The 15,380-nt window shown below is 40.7% G+C and overlaps 1 protein-coding gene across 2 annotated transcripts in view; it reads left to right on the plus strand.

The window, feature by feature from the left end:
- COL8A2 (collagen type VIII alpha 2 chain) overlaps positions 1 to 15,380 on the plus strand; it is a 396,338-nt gene that overhangs the window by 834 nt on the left and 380,124 nt on the right. Inside the window, exon 1 of one of the 2 annotated variants that reach the window (XM_077295830.1) lies at positions 129 to 236. The exons of the other annotated variant lie outside the window; for it this stretch is intronic. The gene's annotated coding sequence lies outside the window, so the exon portion shown is untranslated. Of the gene's footprint in view, positions 1 to 128; positions 237 to 15,380 lie in introns of those variants that run through there. 2 annotated transcript variants of the gene reach the window in all.

Raw genomic sequence — 15,380 nt, forward strand, 5'->3', positions numbered from 1 at the left:
AGGTACACACTTAATGCATAGTACTCTGATATGGATGTTGTTTGTAAGAATGCTTGTAGGGAGGAGTAAGTCATTTAAAGAATGCCTGGTAGAAGGATGGCAAGGGGTGATCTGCTGCTGAATGTGCATTACAGTAATATGGGAGCTAAGTGACCCGAAGGATGTATCAGAAAATAATATGAAGCATGTGATCTGATGAGGGACAATCTGCTGAACATGCATTGGGAGGATGAACGGTAGGTTTTCCAGGATGTGAGTACAGAGCTAGCAGCACGGTGGCTCAGTGGTTAGCACTGTTACTTTGCTGCGCTGGGTTTCTGGGCTCAAATCCCACCAAGACAGTTTGTATGTTCTCTGGTTTCTTCCCACACTCCAAAGACATATTAATATGGAAATAAGATTGTGAGCCCCAATAGGGACAGTGATGAAAATGTCTGTAAACTGTTATGGAATATGATGGCACTATAAAAGTAGGCATAATAAATTAAAGGACATAAAAAGTAGTTGTCCTTCAGAATGTAGCTTCAATTAAACTGAGTGCCTGAGATAGAAACATGTGAATTGAATGTATCCTACTTTTGCAAGTTATGAGCATGGCTACAATGTAGCTGTTCTACTACTGATCAGTTGGGATATTTTAGGCAGTACTTGTATGCCTTAGGGCACTATGTGGTAAGAAAACTAAAAAGTTAGAACAGTTTGACTGAAACTGCACTTGTTCTGTTGGGTCTCAAATGATTTCTGCTATGAAGTAGCAGAATTTTACTCTGCTAGCTCTTACATCTCGCTATACTTAACTTTTAAGGGAGATCTTCTCTTTTCAATCCTGAAGCTTATCTACTCGCCTCAATGGGCCATTTGTTGCATATAGAACTGATGTGCACCAGTAGAATTCTAGGTACACTTAGTACACTTATTATTATGCTTTGCTTATATAGCATCATATGCCGCAGTGATTTACAGACATTATCATCACTGTCCCCACTGGAGCTCACAATCTAAGTCCCTGTCTTTGGAGTGTGAGAGGAAACAGAGTACCAGGAGGAAATCCACACAAGCACTGGGAGAACATACCAACTTCTTACAGATGTCCTTGGTGGGATTTGAACCCAGGACTCCAGCTGAAAGGCAACAGTGTTAACCACTGGCCACCGTGCTGCCCAGCAAATATAGCTGTATGTCAGCTTTTTCATGCAAATACTTGTCTTTTCATTGAATTTGGAGTTGGATAAGTGGGTGGGACATCTTGAGGCATTTACCACTTTAGGAAAAAGTCTTCTCATTGGTTTTTAATTAGGCTGTGAGGCATCTTTCCAGAAGGTGGCGATGCCATACATCTGTATACTGTACACAGTTTGAAAGCAGATATACATAACTATTGCACAAAATATTTCCTACCTTGGTGGTCAGTTTCCATTTCCCAACTAATTTCCAATCCACTGTGATAAACATCCAGTAAGGTTTCATACTACCATCCGTGTTTGTTAATATTTCATCTAGGTTTTGCTTTAGATTAGGTTGTAGTTTACTCTTTAGAACTTAGAATTTAAAACAACCAAAATAATATTCATATCTACTCATGAATCTATGTGAGTTTTTGGCCCAAAATTTAAGGGTTCTTTTGTACTATGTAAAGTGGTTGTCCAGTTAAAAAAATTTTAGCTACTCACGGAACTTGTTGATCGTTTGATGTCTAACTGCTGGGACCCGCTCCCATCAGCACAGAGCGGACCTTTTATGTCCTTTAGAATGGAGGGGCAGTGCACATGCTTGACCTGCACTCTTTTATTCCATGCTCTCAACTTTTCCGCCAGCACCGTAGAGAATGCCGATCCATGGGGGTCTCAGCGGTGGGACTCCCAATGATCAACAATTTCTCACCAATCCCATGGATAGATGATTTCTTGCTTTATCAGGACAAACCCTTTAAAATGTACACAAAAGTTTGGGGAGATTAGTTGCCTTAGTTGTCATCCATTCTGGGGTATACTTCTTGCATAGGTATTATTTATCACTAAGATGGGACAGAACAACTGCAGTCAAGAGGAGTTTGGTATGATGGGTTGAGCATGGTTTCAACCATTCCATTATGTGTCCTTCTAACTACAGTAATGGATTGAGGACTAGCGGCTTGAAACCTTGTTCTAGTGATCAGAGGGGAGTTCCAGTGTTGGGGCACCCAATTAATTCTTCATGGCATATTCCTAAAATCTCCCCAATCATAACTCATTTTATATATTATGGAAATATTAGATGAGTTATAAGATGAGTTACGTATAAGATGAGCTATCAAGACAGAGTAGTCTAATCACATATGGATTCTTCTCCATTGTAAAGGTAGTGGTTAGTCCCAGCAAATTATGCAATATGCAACAAAGATTATTTCAGTATTATATCAGAAAGAGCTGGGCAGCCCATAACCTATATTGGGATTAGTGAAAAATTAATTTTGTGTCAGTAGCCTTGGTGCTATCATTCATACCTAAAATCCATGCGAAATGTTAACCCAGTACTGTATATAGTTGTGCCATCTCCCTACAGAGAAAGGGGAAAACACAGTAACAACTCTGATCCTAAGAAAGCTGCTTATGCCACCTTTTACCCTAATCTGCGTACAGTCAGTACTCTGTGCTCTGAAATAAAGAAAGAAAAGAAAGCTTAAGATGTTTGGACAGACTGAGTGGAAATGTGATGACATTTGCCTCTGTGTCCTGCTGCTATTCTAGTTGCCACGTGCTCTGGCAACAGTAGAAGAGGTGTTCACAAGCAGTCTGGCAGCGTCAGGGAAGTTATATGGCTGGTGCTGTGTATTAAGACTAGGGAAACATCCCGGCCCAGCATGTACAGTTTCTGTAATTTCTCTCCGAGATACTGCAATATAATCTGTGCCTTTGTAAATGCTGCCTTTGTTTCTTCCCAGTGTTTTATGATGCTTTTAGTATTTTATGTCATGGCGTTTTACACTCCATACGTTTCCCTCTGTAAAGTCATATACTGTACATCTAGATGGTTATTACAAGTTTTCCTTTGTGGGGTGTCAGAACTGTAGGAAATATGCACCAAAAGTTGGATGGAAAAACTTGAATACATTCTTTCCTATGCAGTGTTCTTTCTGAACAAAGTTAGCATTTTGAAACATGTGCCTAAAGTTAAGAGAATCCAAGTATTTTTTCCTGTTAACAGAGATATTTAAAGTGAAGCTCCGGAGTGGTGCCACTAGCAAATATAATGCTAGGAAATTGCTTAAATAGGGTGAGTTATCAGATTAATGCTGTTTTATCTGAAGGAAGCATGGAGTAGTGACCGACACCCTGATTTCAGAAGTTTGTCTATTATTTGTGAATACGCCATACTTTTGTTAAAGTCACAGGTCATGAATAAGCTTAAGTCCTAAATCACACTACTGGAAGTTTAGAAACACCACGGCGGACGTATCATTGGTGCAATCTGTGCAGCCATACATGGACCCAAGAGCTAAGAGGGCCAGCTTCTACCCTCAAAGCAGGTGGCATTGTGCATTGTGGATGAGCTAGTGGACTGCAAAGCACCCATGTACTGTTCTTTCACAGGGGTCCTCTTCTGTCTGTGTCCGCCAGTGAAACTACTGCATATAATATATAAAAAAAATCACAAGCAACTTGGTGCATGTCATCAACATATATTCATCCGCAAGTTTCAAGTGGGCCGTCTGAGAAAGGAGTACATTTTGGAAATTTTAGCTGCCCCACATACTACATTTGAATGTGGCCAAATATCATAATTAACATTTTTGGTGATTCAGCACACTTGGGGTCACCAGATATTGATAACTGAGCCTTAGGATAGGTCATCAACAGGCTCGGGCAGAATCTTGGTGAGCCGATTAGTAAGGGGTCTGTCTGTCATAACAAAGCAGGAATTGTAGTGACCATGCAATTCCTGCATTATCAGTTGACTTTCCGATGTAACGGGAGGAAAAGGACCCATGTGACATAAAAGTCACATGACCAAAGGTAGTTCACCCTGCGGGAACCTAGAGTAGCTGCAGAGGAAGAGAGAGACTGGAAAACTGCCTCTGCACTCTTTGTCCACCATAGACACAAGCTCCAGGAGAGGGGAGAATTTTCAACGTTTTAGTATTTAGCGTGGTTTGGGGAAGAATCTTATTATTATTGTAGGGGTAAGAAGAGATACAATGCTGATGTCAGGAGATTTGGGTATAATGTTGCTGCCACTGGGAGAGAGGTAGGAAGGGGGAGGCACGGTGCTGCTGCCAATGCAGGAAGGATGAGAAGGCAGTGGGCACAGTGTTGCTGAAAGTGGGGGAAGGTTAGGAAGTGAGGGGCCATAGTGTTGCTTGCACTGGAGTAGGGATAGGATGGCAAGGAACACTGCTGCCGCCAGGAAACAGTGGTGGGATGGGGGACACAGTGCAGCTGCCAGTGGTGAACAGGTGTAAATGGGAGGCACAGTGCTGCTGTCATTGGGGGTGTAATGAAAAGGGGGACACAATACTGCTGCTAGTGAGCCAGAGTAGGATGGGGGGCACAGTGCTGCTGCTGAGAGAGGAGGAGTGGTGAGAAGGGGTAGCACCATGCTGCTGTTTTAAGGAGAGGAGTGGTGAGAAGGGGTAGCAGAATGCTGCTGTTGAAAGGGGAGGTGTGGTATGGGGTCACAGTGCTGCTGTCTGTAGGGGTTTATTTGTGGCACAGTACTGCAGAATTGTTTGGCATGGGATTGAATGCTGCCAACATTGAAATGGGGTAGGAAGGAAGATAAGTTTTCCACTGCTGGGAAGGTATTCATTGCTGCATCATTACATTTGTTTTTCATATTTTGCTATACTCTGGCATTTGGCGCATCTGAGGAGATATGTTATGCTGTGGTGTATTTAGCTTTGCCGGGGAGATATTTTGTTCTTGCTTATTTCCTAAGATACTGTTAAACTCAATGGCTAGAGCCCTGGCAATAATAATAGTCATCGCTTTATTTATGTAGCGCCAACATATTCTGCAGTGCTTTACAGTTTGCACACTACATATTCCGCAACGCTTTACAGTTTGCACACAATCCTTGGTAGGATTTGAACCCAGGACTGCAGCGCTGCAAGGTTACAGTGCTAACCACTGAGTGAGCCACCATGCTGCCCATATTTCTTGAGATACATACCATATTCTGTAGATATACCATAAATGTCTAACATTAGAAGTGTCTTTATTAGAAAGATTGGAAAATGTCTAAGATTAGAATAATCTTTACAAACATGTCAAGAAAACTGACATAACTTAAAAGTTTGTCACAGTGGGCATTATGCATAACTAATTTACTGAGGTATGGCATGGGGGTCATAATGTCTGTGGGCTTCAAAGGAATAGGAGCTGTTATGTAGTACCTGACAATGACCTATGCATGTTAAATGGAGCTGCACATTGTAGTTCTGGAAATGTGATAGCCACCAGAGCAGGTGGTCGGTGGGGATACCTCCTATTCCTCTGGACAGGATCTGTTCTGCAGTAACCAACATTGGCTGCTACACATTGAATGGAGCTGCACATGGCAGCTCCATTCAATGTGTTTACATGTGGCTGCTGTGAGAGCTTATAATAGCAGATTGCTGGATGCTGATGTTGGACCCCTACCAATCTAATATTGATGCTCAACCTGTTAGAGAGTACAATTCCTGGAGATCTATCTTCATTGTACAATTTATAACACAATATTATACAGGCTAAAAAGTGTGATTTTTTTCATGCATGTGGGTAGATAGTGAGTGCCAGTATTAATTTAGCAGCTCAACAGCAAGTAGAAACACAAAAGGTTCTAAAGAATTTGCTTTGTTCCAAAAACAGTGCCACCCCCTAACGATGGGTTGTGTTTAGTATTGCAATATGATGTAAAATCTACATGAAGGTGAGGCACTGGTTTTTTAAAGAAAGAAGCCATATCTTATTAATACTGGAAAATCCCTTTAATGTATCTTTAATTTCCTACCTGCAAACCTGAGTATAGCCAGATGCTAAATATTACTGTGACCTCTGATGTACTGTATAAGAAATAGTTACTGTGCCATATGGTCAAAGGGCAAATCGTTACTGTGCCATATGGTTAAGGGACAAATAGTTACTGTGCCATATGGTCAAAGGATAAATAGCTACTGTGCCATATGGTCAAAGGACAAATAGTTACTGTGCCATATGGTCAAAGAACAAATAGTTACTGTGCCATATGGTCAAGGGACAAATAGTTACTGTGCCATATGGTCAAAGGACAAATAGTTACTGTGCCTTATGGTCAAGGGACAAATAGTTACTGTGCCATATGATCAAGGGAAAAATTGTTACTGTGTCATATGGTCAAAGGACAAATAGTTACAGTGCCATATGGTCAAAAGACAAATAGTTACTGTGCCATATGGTCAAAGGACAAATAGTTACTGTGCCATATGATCAAGGGACAAATAGTTACTGTGCCATATGGTCAAAGGACAAATAGTTACTGTGCCATATGGTCAAAGGACACATAGTTACTGTGCCATATGGTCAAAGGATAAATAGCTACTGTGCCATATGGTCAAAGGACAAATAGTTACTGTGCCATATGGTCAAAGGACAAATAGTTACTGTGCCATATGGTCAAGGGACAAATAGTTACTGTGCCATATGGTTAAAAGACAAATAGTTACTGTGCCATATGGTCAAGGGACAAATAGTTACTGTGCCATATGATCAAGGGACAAATAGTTACTGTGCCATATGGTCAAAGGACAAATAGTTACTGTGCCATATGGTCAAGGGACAAATAGTTACTGTGCCATATGGTCAAATGACAAATAGTTACTGTGCCATATGGTCAAAGGACAAATAGTTACTGTGCCATATGGTCAAAGGACACATAGTTACTGTGCCATATGGTCAAAGGATAAATAGCTACTGTGCCATATGGTCAAAGGACAAATAGTTACTGTGCCATATGGTCAAAGGACAAATAGTTACTGTGCCATATGGTCAAGGGACAAATAGTTACTGTGCCATATGGTTAAAAGACAAATAGTTACTGTGCCATATGGTCAAAGGACAAATAGTTACTGTGCCTTATGGTCAAGGGACAAATAGTTACTGTGCCATATGATCAAGGGAAAAATTGTTACTGTGTCATATGGTCAAAGGACAAATAGTTACAGTGCCATATGGTCAAAAAACAAATAGTTACTGTGCCATATGGTCAAAGGACAAATAGTTACTGTGCCATATGATCAAGGGACAAATAGTTACTGTGCCATATGGTCAAGGGACAAATAGTTACTGTGCCATATGGTCAAAAGTCAAATAGTTACTGTGCCATATGGTCAAAGGACAAATAGTTACTGTGCATTATGGTCAAGCGACAAATAGTTACTGTGCCATATGATCAAGGGACAAATAGTTACTGTGCCATATGATCAAGGGACAAATAGTTACTGTGCCATATGGTCAAAGGACAAATAGTTACTGTGCCATATGGTCAAGGGACAAATAGTTACTGTGCCATATGGTCAAATGACAAATAGCTACTGTGCCATATGGTCAAAGGACAAATAGTTACTGTGCCATATGGTCAAAGGACACATAGTTACTGTGCCATATGGTCAAAGGATAAATAGCTACTGTGCCATATGGTCAAAGGACAAATAGTTACTGTGCCATATGGTCAAGGGACAAATAGTTACTGTGCCATAGTTACTGTGCCATATGGACTTTGCATGATCTAGACTGTATGCTTCTGATAATACATCCCAGAATTGCATTTGCCTTTTTTGCTGCTGCATCACACTGTTGACTCATGTTCCGTTTATGATCTATTAGTATACCCAAGTCTTTTTCACATGTGCTGTTGCTTAGCCCATTTTTATTGCCCAGATGTAGTACTTTGCATTTTTCCTTGTGAAAAACCATTTTGTTAGTTGCTGCCCACTGCTCCAGTTTATTTATATCTTTTTGAATCTTCTCTCTCTCTTGTCTAGTATTAGCTATCCCTCCTAGCTTTGTGTCATCAGCAATTTAATCAGTGTACCCTCAATTCCTTCATCTAAATCAGTGTTCCCCAACTCCAGTCCTCAAGAGCCACCAACAGGTTGTGTTTTCAGGATTTCCTTAGTAAGGCCCAGGTGATGGAATTGTTGCCTGTCTAGATGATGGAATTCTCACCTGGGCAATAGTAAGGAAATCCTGAAAACGTGACCCGTTGGTGGCTCTTAAGGACCGAACTTGGGGGGAACACTGATCTAAGTCATTGATAAAGATGTTGAACAATACTGGGCCCAGGACAGAACCCTGTTGTACCCCACTTGAGACATTCTTCCAACTGGACGTGCAGCCATTTACGACCACTCTTTGGGTCTGGTCACTAAGCCTGTTATGAATCCACCTAACAGTTGCCTTGTCCATCCTTAGTCATTTTTTCAATAAGGATGGTGTGAGATACTTTGTCAAATGCTTTGCTGAAGTCAATATATACTATATCTACAGCATTTCCCTGATCCCTGACTCTACATAGTAGTTGCAGAGATCTGACCTATACCCCTATTTACCCCTATATGACACTTCTCCTTCTTATGATTGGTCAACATCATAAAAAGGTCCTCTCTAACAAGCGCATAAAGGTAAGCATTCAGCGACCAAAAATGACAGAGCTTCATGTTCATTAGTCATGTGTTAACTAGCAAACAACAGCTAAATAGGATCTGTCACCATATTTCACCACACAATGTTCATACATTGCTAAATATATCTCTTAGAGCTAGTAATGCTGGTGCATTTATTTTGAAAATCCATGTCAGGATGGCTATATAATGTTTGTTTGAAATTTTTCCTACCAGCTCCTTTTAACCCTTTCTGACATAAGACATAATAGTACATCTCATTCAGGAAGGAATTCTTGTAAATAAATATACTGGTATATCTTCATTTTCATGATGGCACTGGAGCTGTGCCCATCACAAACACCTTGTGAGCTCCAGTTAATTAACACTCGAGATCATGCAGCTCCATCTCTGGCTGTTAAACCCTCTGGATGCCATGGTCAATATCAATAATGACATTTAGAAGGTTGGGAGAGAAAGGTGGTTCCCTCTCTCACTACGATTGAACTGCATTATGGCTATGTAGAATATACTTATAAAAATAAAGGTACTTGGCACATAAATTGTCCAATACATATGAGCCTATCAACCATTGCAAGGTGACCTTTCTTTGATGGACCCTAAACCTAATATTTATTAAACATACCTATCCCAGGCTATAAGCCTACTATTATAAAGGGCAGATAGGAGGATCCAGCATTAGCTAAAAACAGCCTTAGGGCTCTTTCACACATAAGTGTTCCTGGTTTGTGTGGTGACAGTTTCCACATGTACTGGAAAAATATTTAGAATTGAATGTCCACAATGCTTAATGGCTAACTGGTATATGTATTTCCTATATCACATGTACCGGAGACACACACATAGACCCATTCAAGTGAATGAGTCTGTGCACATGTCGGTGTGCAAAACACACTGACATCTCCATTTTTTAGCTTCAGCACGGGCTATAAAATGTCCCACACACGTGCACACTGATGACACATGGATGCCTGCGATCAACGCGAGCAGGGGATAATGTTGAGAGTTGTATTCAAGTGAAAGTTAAGAATAAAATAAAAAATCACAATCTACTAACCTAGACACCAATTCTCCTGAAGCATTTGTCCCATGTAAGCAAACAAAAATAAAAAACAACAATATCCCTCACCTGTCTGAAGTTGGGAGCTTCCCTCCAGTCACAGGTGTCTGTTGATAGGACTACTACCACCATCAGCCTACACCTGCTAATAACAGCAAGAAAAGACAGCGGCTGCTCTATAAATAAATAGAAAAAAAAATGGTGTGTGTTCACCTATATTTTTGATAACCAGCCAGGCAAAACTGACAGCTGCAGGCTGCAAATCTGTGCTGTCAGCTTTAACAAGGCTGAGAACAAGAATAGAGGGGTCCCATGACGTTTTTTCGAATTATTTAAATAAATAATTTAAAAACACAGCTTGGGGTTCCCCCAATTTTTGACAACCAGCCAAGCTAAAGCAGACAACTGGGGGATGGTATTCTTAGGCTGGTAAGGGACCACTGATATCAGCCCCCAGCCTAAAAATAGCAGCCCTCCGCTGCCCCAGAAAAGGGACATCTACTAGATGCGCCAATTCTGGTGCTTTGCCCAGCTCTTCCCACTTGCCCTGTGACAGTAGCAAGTGGGGTTCATATTTGTAGAGTTGATGTCACCTTTGTATTGTCAGGTGACAACAAGCCCATGGGTTAGTAATGGAGTATCGTCTGTAAGACAACTATGTATTACTAACTAAATTAAACACAAAACCAAAATATTGTCTTTAATTTGAAATAAAAAGACACACAGTTTTTCTTTTTTATTTAAAAATAACAAACAATTATACTCACATAGCACTCATTCCATTGAAGCCCTCATCCCCTGTAAAAAAAAAAAAAAAAAAACGAAAATAATAAACAACAAAAATACTTGCCTAACACCCGTTCCATTGAAGCCTTGGTCTCCAAAAGAAACCCAACCAACTCGCTGCAGCAAATCATTCTCCCCAGCTCTTCTGTGTGAGCGTTCGCCACATGGATTATGGCGTGGAGAACTATAGATTCTTTCAACTTTGGACAGGTGAGGGATATTGTTGTATTTTATTTTATTCTTAAATTTACACTTGAATACAACTCTCAATATTGTACCCTGATAGCGCTGATCGCAGGAAGAGCAGGGGACAATGATGTGAGCTGTTTTCATCACCCTGTATCTGAGAACAGCGCAAACTGTGCCGGCTTTTTCCAGGCGCTGGTACGTGTGACACTGATGTGGCACACAGGCAGCACATGGTTGTCACACATATGCCAAAAGTATGAAACACATGAAAACACAAATACTGATATTTCCAGTACTGTTTTTTTCAGTACCGGAAATACCAGGACATGTGAAGAGTGCTCTTAGACTGATGGGAGGAGTGTTCAGTTAGAAAAGGAAGCAGTCACAACCTCCAATAGTAAACTACAAAAACAAAAAACTAACCAGCACTTTGTAAGCGCTAAGATGAAAGCAAACATTTAATATTTAATATTTTATATTAAACTGCATTACTGCTACATAGAATATACTTATAAAAATGAATGTGCTTAGCACATAAATTGGCCAATTTATGTGTGCCCATCAACCACGGCAAGATGACCTTACTTTGATAAATGTTAGGTTTATTGTCCCATCAAACATTGCTTTCCTGGGCTATAAACCTACACATTTAAAGGGCGGGTAGGTTGCAGCATTAAAGGGAACCTGTCACCACGTTTTTGGAAGATGGGATAAAAATAGCGTTAAATAGGGGCAGAGGTGGGCGTTACATTAGTGTGTGTGTTATGCGTTTATTACCCACCTAAGTTGCCGAAATAACTTTGCAAAGTCTCCGTTTTCGCCTGTCAATCAGGCTGGTCAGGTCGCATGGGCGTTGTCTTCCCCCAGATTTGGCGTAGTTTTCCGTTGGTGGCGTAGTGGTGTGCGCATGCCCAAAGGTCCGGAATCCTCTTCCAGGGGATTTAAAATAGCGCGGTGTTCGTTATTGCATTGGTGATCGGTGGGCGCGGCCATCTTCCTTTGGCCGCGCGTGCGCAGAAGCGGCGCTCTGCTGGCCGCGGCTTCAGGAAAATGGCCGCCGCGATATCCATCTGCGCACGCGCGGCATCCCGCGGCCATTTTCCTGAAGCCGCGGCCAGCAGAGCGCCGCTTCTGCGCACGCGCGGCCAAAGGAAGATGGCCGCGCCCACCGATCACCAATGCAATAACGAACACCGCGCTATTTTAAATCCCCTGGAAGAGGATTCCGGACTTTGGGCATGCGCACACCACTACGCCACCAACGGAAAACTACGCCAAATCTGGGGGAAGACACCACGCCCATGTGACCTGACCAGCCTGATTGACAGGCGAAAACGGAGACTTTGCAAAGTTATTTCGGCAACTTAGGTGGGTAATAAACGCATAACACACACACTAATGTAACGCCCACCTCTGCCCCTATTTAACGCTATTTTTATCCCATCTTCCAAAAACGTGGTGACAGGTTCCCTTTAATTAAAAACAGTCCTAGGCTATTGTGAAGTGTGGACAGTCACAAAAGGATGCAGTCATTTTTTGCTTTTTAGGGTACCAGTGGTTGTTATGGCAACCAGAGGTCAAAGAGTGGCCTCTGGGTCTGCCAGTTATGTTGTCCTGCTAGGCCTTGCCACGAACAGGGTTTCACAGGCCTTCTGTTATTGTGATACTTAGGCTTAGGTGTCACACTAGCAGTTTTTGGTCAGTATTTTACATCAGTATTTGTAAGCCAAAACCAGGAGTGGAACAATTAGAGGAAAAGTATAATAGAAACATATGCACCACTTCTGCATTTATCACCCACTTCTGGTTTTGGCTAACAAATACTGATGTAAAATACTGACCAAATACTGCTAGTGTCACGGCAGCCTTACAGGTCTAATACACTTCAATACATGAGTAATGCAAAGTATTAGACCACTGATCAAATAAGTGAAAATTTAATTCTCATAGTGGGACTAAGTAAAAAAAAGTTTTAAAAATCAAGAATAAAAAAGTAAAATACAAAATAAAAAACAGAAAAAATGTTTTGGCAATAAAAACACATTTTTGTTATATCAAAACAAAAAAAAGTATTTCTTATTGATAGAACAATCCAAGCTATAAAACTATCATATTACTTAACTCCTAATGTGAACAAAATAAAAAGAAATAGAAAAAATAACAAAAATGCTTTTTTTCATCATACCACTGCACAAAAGTGAATTAAAACACATATAAAAAATATTGTACACCCGAAAACATCATTTTGCCCTACAAAAATCAAGCAGGCACATTATTTAGTCAGCTGAAAAATAAAACTTATAGCTCTCAGAATATAATTACGCAAAAAACAGATGAATTTTCTATAAAGAACAGTTAGTGTGAAAAAGTAGCAAAACATGAAAAAAACTATATAAATGCGGTCTCATTGTAATCGTATTAAGCCGAAGAATAACATTTTATTCGTTTTAGGCTTACCACATGGTAAATGGTGTAGGAAAATAATTTAAAACAATTCTTGAACTGTTGTTTTTGTACATTCTGCCTCAAGAAAATCGGAATAGGAGCAAATAGAAAGAGATTAAAGGGAACCTGTCACCCCCAAAATGGAAGGTGAGCTAAGCCCATTGGCATCAGGGGCTTATCTACAGCATTCTGTAATGCTGTAGATAAGCCCCCGATGTAACCTGAAACATGAGAAAAAGAGGTTAGATTATACTCACCCAGGGGCGGTCTGATCCGATGGGCGTCGCAGTCCAGTCCGGGGCCTCCCATCTTCTTACGATGACTTCCTATTCTTGTATTCATGCTGCGGCTCCAGCGCAGGTGTACTTTATCTGCCCTGTTGAGGGCAGAGCAAAGTACTGCAGTGCGCAGGTGCCTGGAAAGGTCAGAGAGGCCCAGCGCCTGCGCACTGCAGTACTTTTTGCTCTGCCCTCAACAGGTCAGATAAAGTACGCCGGAGCCGCAGCGTGAAGACAAGAAGAGGATGTCATCCTATGAAGATAGGAGGCCCCGGACCGGACCATGACGCCCATCGGATCGGACCACCCGCGTATAATCTAACCTCTTTTTCTCATCTTTCAGGATACATCAGGGGCTTATCTACAGCATTCCAGAATGCTGTAGATAAGCCCCTGATGCTGGTGGGCTTAGCTCATCTTCGATTTTGGGGGTGACAGGTTCCCTTTAAAACAAATATGTATCTCAAAATGATATAAATAAAAAATTTAATTTATCTGTCAAAAAATAAGCTTTCATACAGCTATGTTGGTGGAAACTAAAAGGCGCTATAGTTCCCATGACATGGCAATGCAAAAAGATGAACTTTTGCAAAATAGTATTTTTTAGAGTATAAAAGTGGCAAAACCTAAAAACCTATTAACATTGAAAACTTACATTGGAGTTTCTGACTAAATCTCTGAAAAGCTTTACTCAGATATAATTCACTTTAATGTGGCAAACAGAGTCACTTTAGACTACATCTGGACTCTTTCCCGGCAGGGAACTATCTTTTTAGGCATGCAGAAAAGTGCAGTTGAGCATAAAAAGAGGGACACCACTGAACAAAGGCCAGACGGGCTCCAAATTGTCTTTATCTGCCTCCTTAAAGTGAATTTTTCTGTCTCAATCATGTATTTTGCAGATTTATATGAAAACCTCAACGTAATTGCTGAGTGTAGAGCACAGGATAAATGTGAACCTACCCTTAAAAATTATCCAAAATGTTATATACCAAAAAATGGTACCAAAAAAACTTCAACTCAACCCACAAAAAAAGATGACAACTCAGATACTGTATGTCAATGGAAATATATGAGGTTTTCATGTTATTGGTAGCAGAAAGGCTCTGGAAAAGTGACATAGCTCATCCCAAAAAAGTCAGCGAAAACTGTACTCCCAAATCCAAATGTCCCCCTTCCATTCTGAGCTCCACAGTGTGTATAAAATGTGGTTATTGTGTACATGTCTGACATTACTGTAGCGGGCAGGAACCACTTAACAATTTACGGGGTACATGCATACAGAAGCACAAGCTGTGCACAATGTATAGACACAAAAATTGCATATTTATCATTTTCAATCTGTGACACACACTGTGTTTCTCAAAAACGCATGTTTAGTCAAAATATTCACTATATCTGTATATGAATTCTCAGAGGAATGTAATTCCCAAAATGAGGTGACTTAAGATGAGGTGTTCTGATGTTCTGGCACCTCAGGATCTTTGCTATTGGCACCCACAAATAATTTCAGAAACTCTTCACTGAAAAAGTCATATAGCACTCATTGCTTCCTAACCCTGCCATGTTCCAAAACAGTAGTTTCTGACTATATATGGGGTATTGCCATTGGGAAAAATTGCGTAGCAAAGTCTGAGTTCCACTTTTCCGTATCTCACCTCTTAAATATGAGGTAGTTTATTAAATAGGGTCCATTGGGGGGTTATGCAATTCTGGTACCTCAGAGCCTCTGCTAATGAGACATTGCATCTGCAATCCTTTTTAGCAAAGTCTGAAAAATGGTGTCATGTTTCTTTCGAGCTTTGCAGTGTGCTGGAACAGTAGTTTCGGCAACATATGAGTAATTGGCATTGTGAAATTGTGATACAAATTATGTGGCCCATTTTCTCCTATTAAACATTTGTGAAAATGAACATTTGGGGCTAAAGCAACATTTTAGTGGACAAAAATGTAATTTTTCATTTTCTAGCCAATTGAAATTCTGTTACTCACCTCTGGGTCCAAG

The sequence above is a fragment of the Ranitomeya variabilis genome, chromosome 3 (assembly GCF_051348905.1).
Source record: "Ranitomeya variabilis isolate aRanVar5 chromosome 3, aRanVar5.hap1, whole genome shotgun sequence".
Classification (NCBI taxonomy): domain Eukaryota; kingdom Metazoa; phylum Chordata; class Amphibia; order Anura; family Dendrobatidae; genus Ranitomeya; species Ranitomeya variabilis.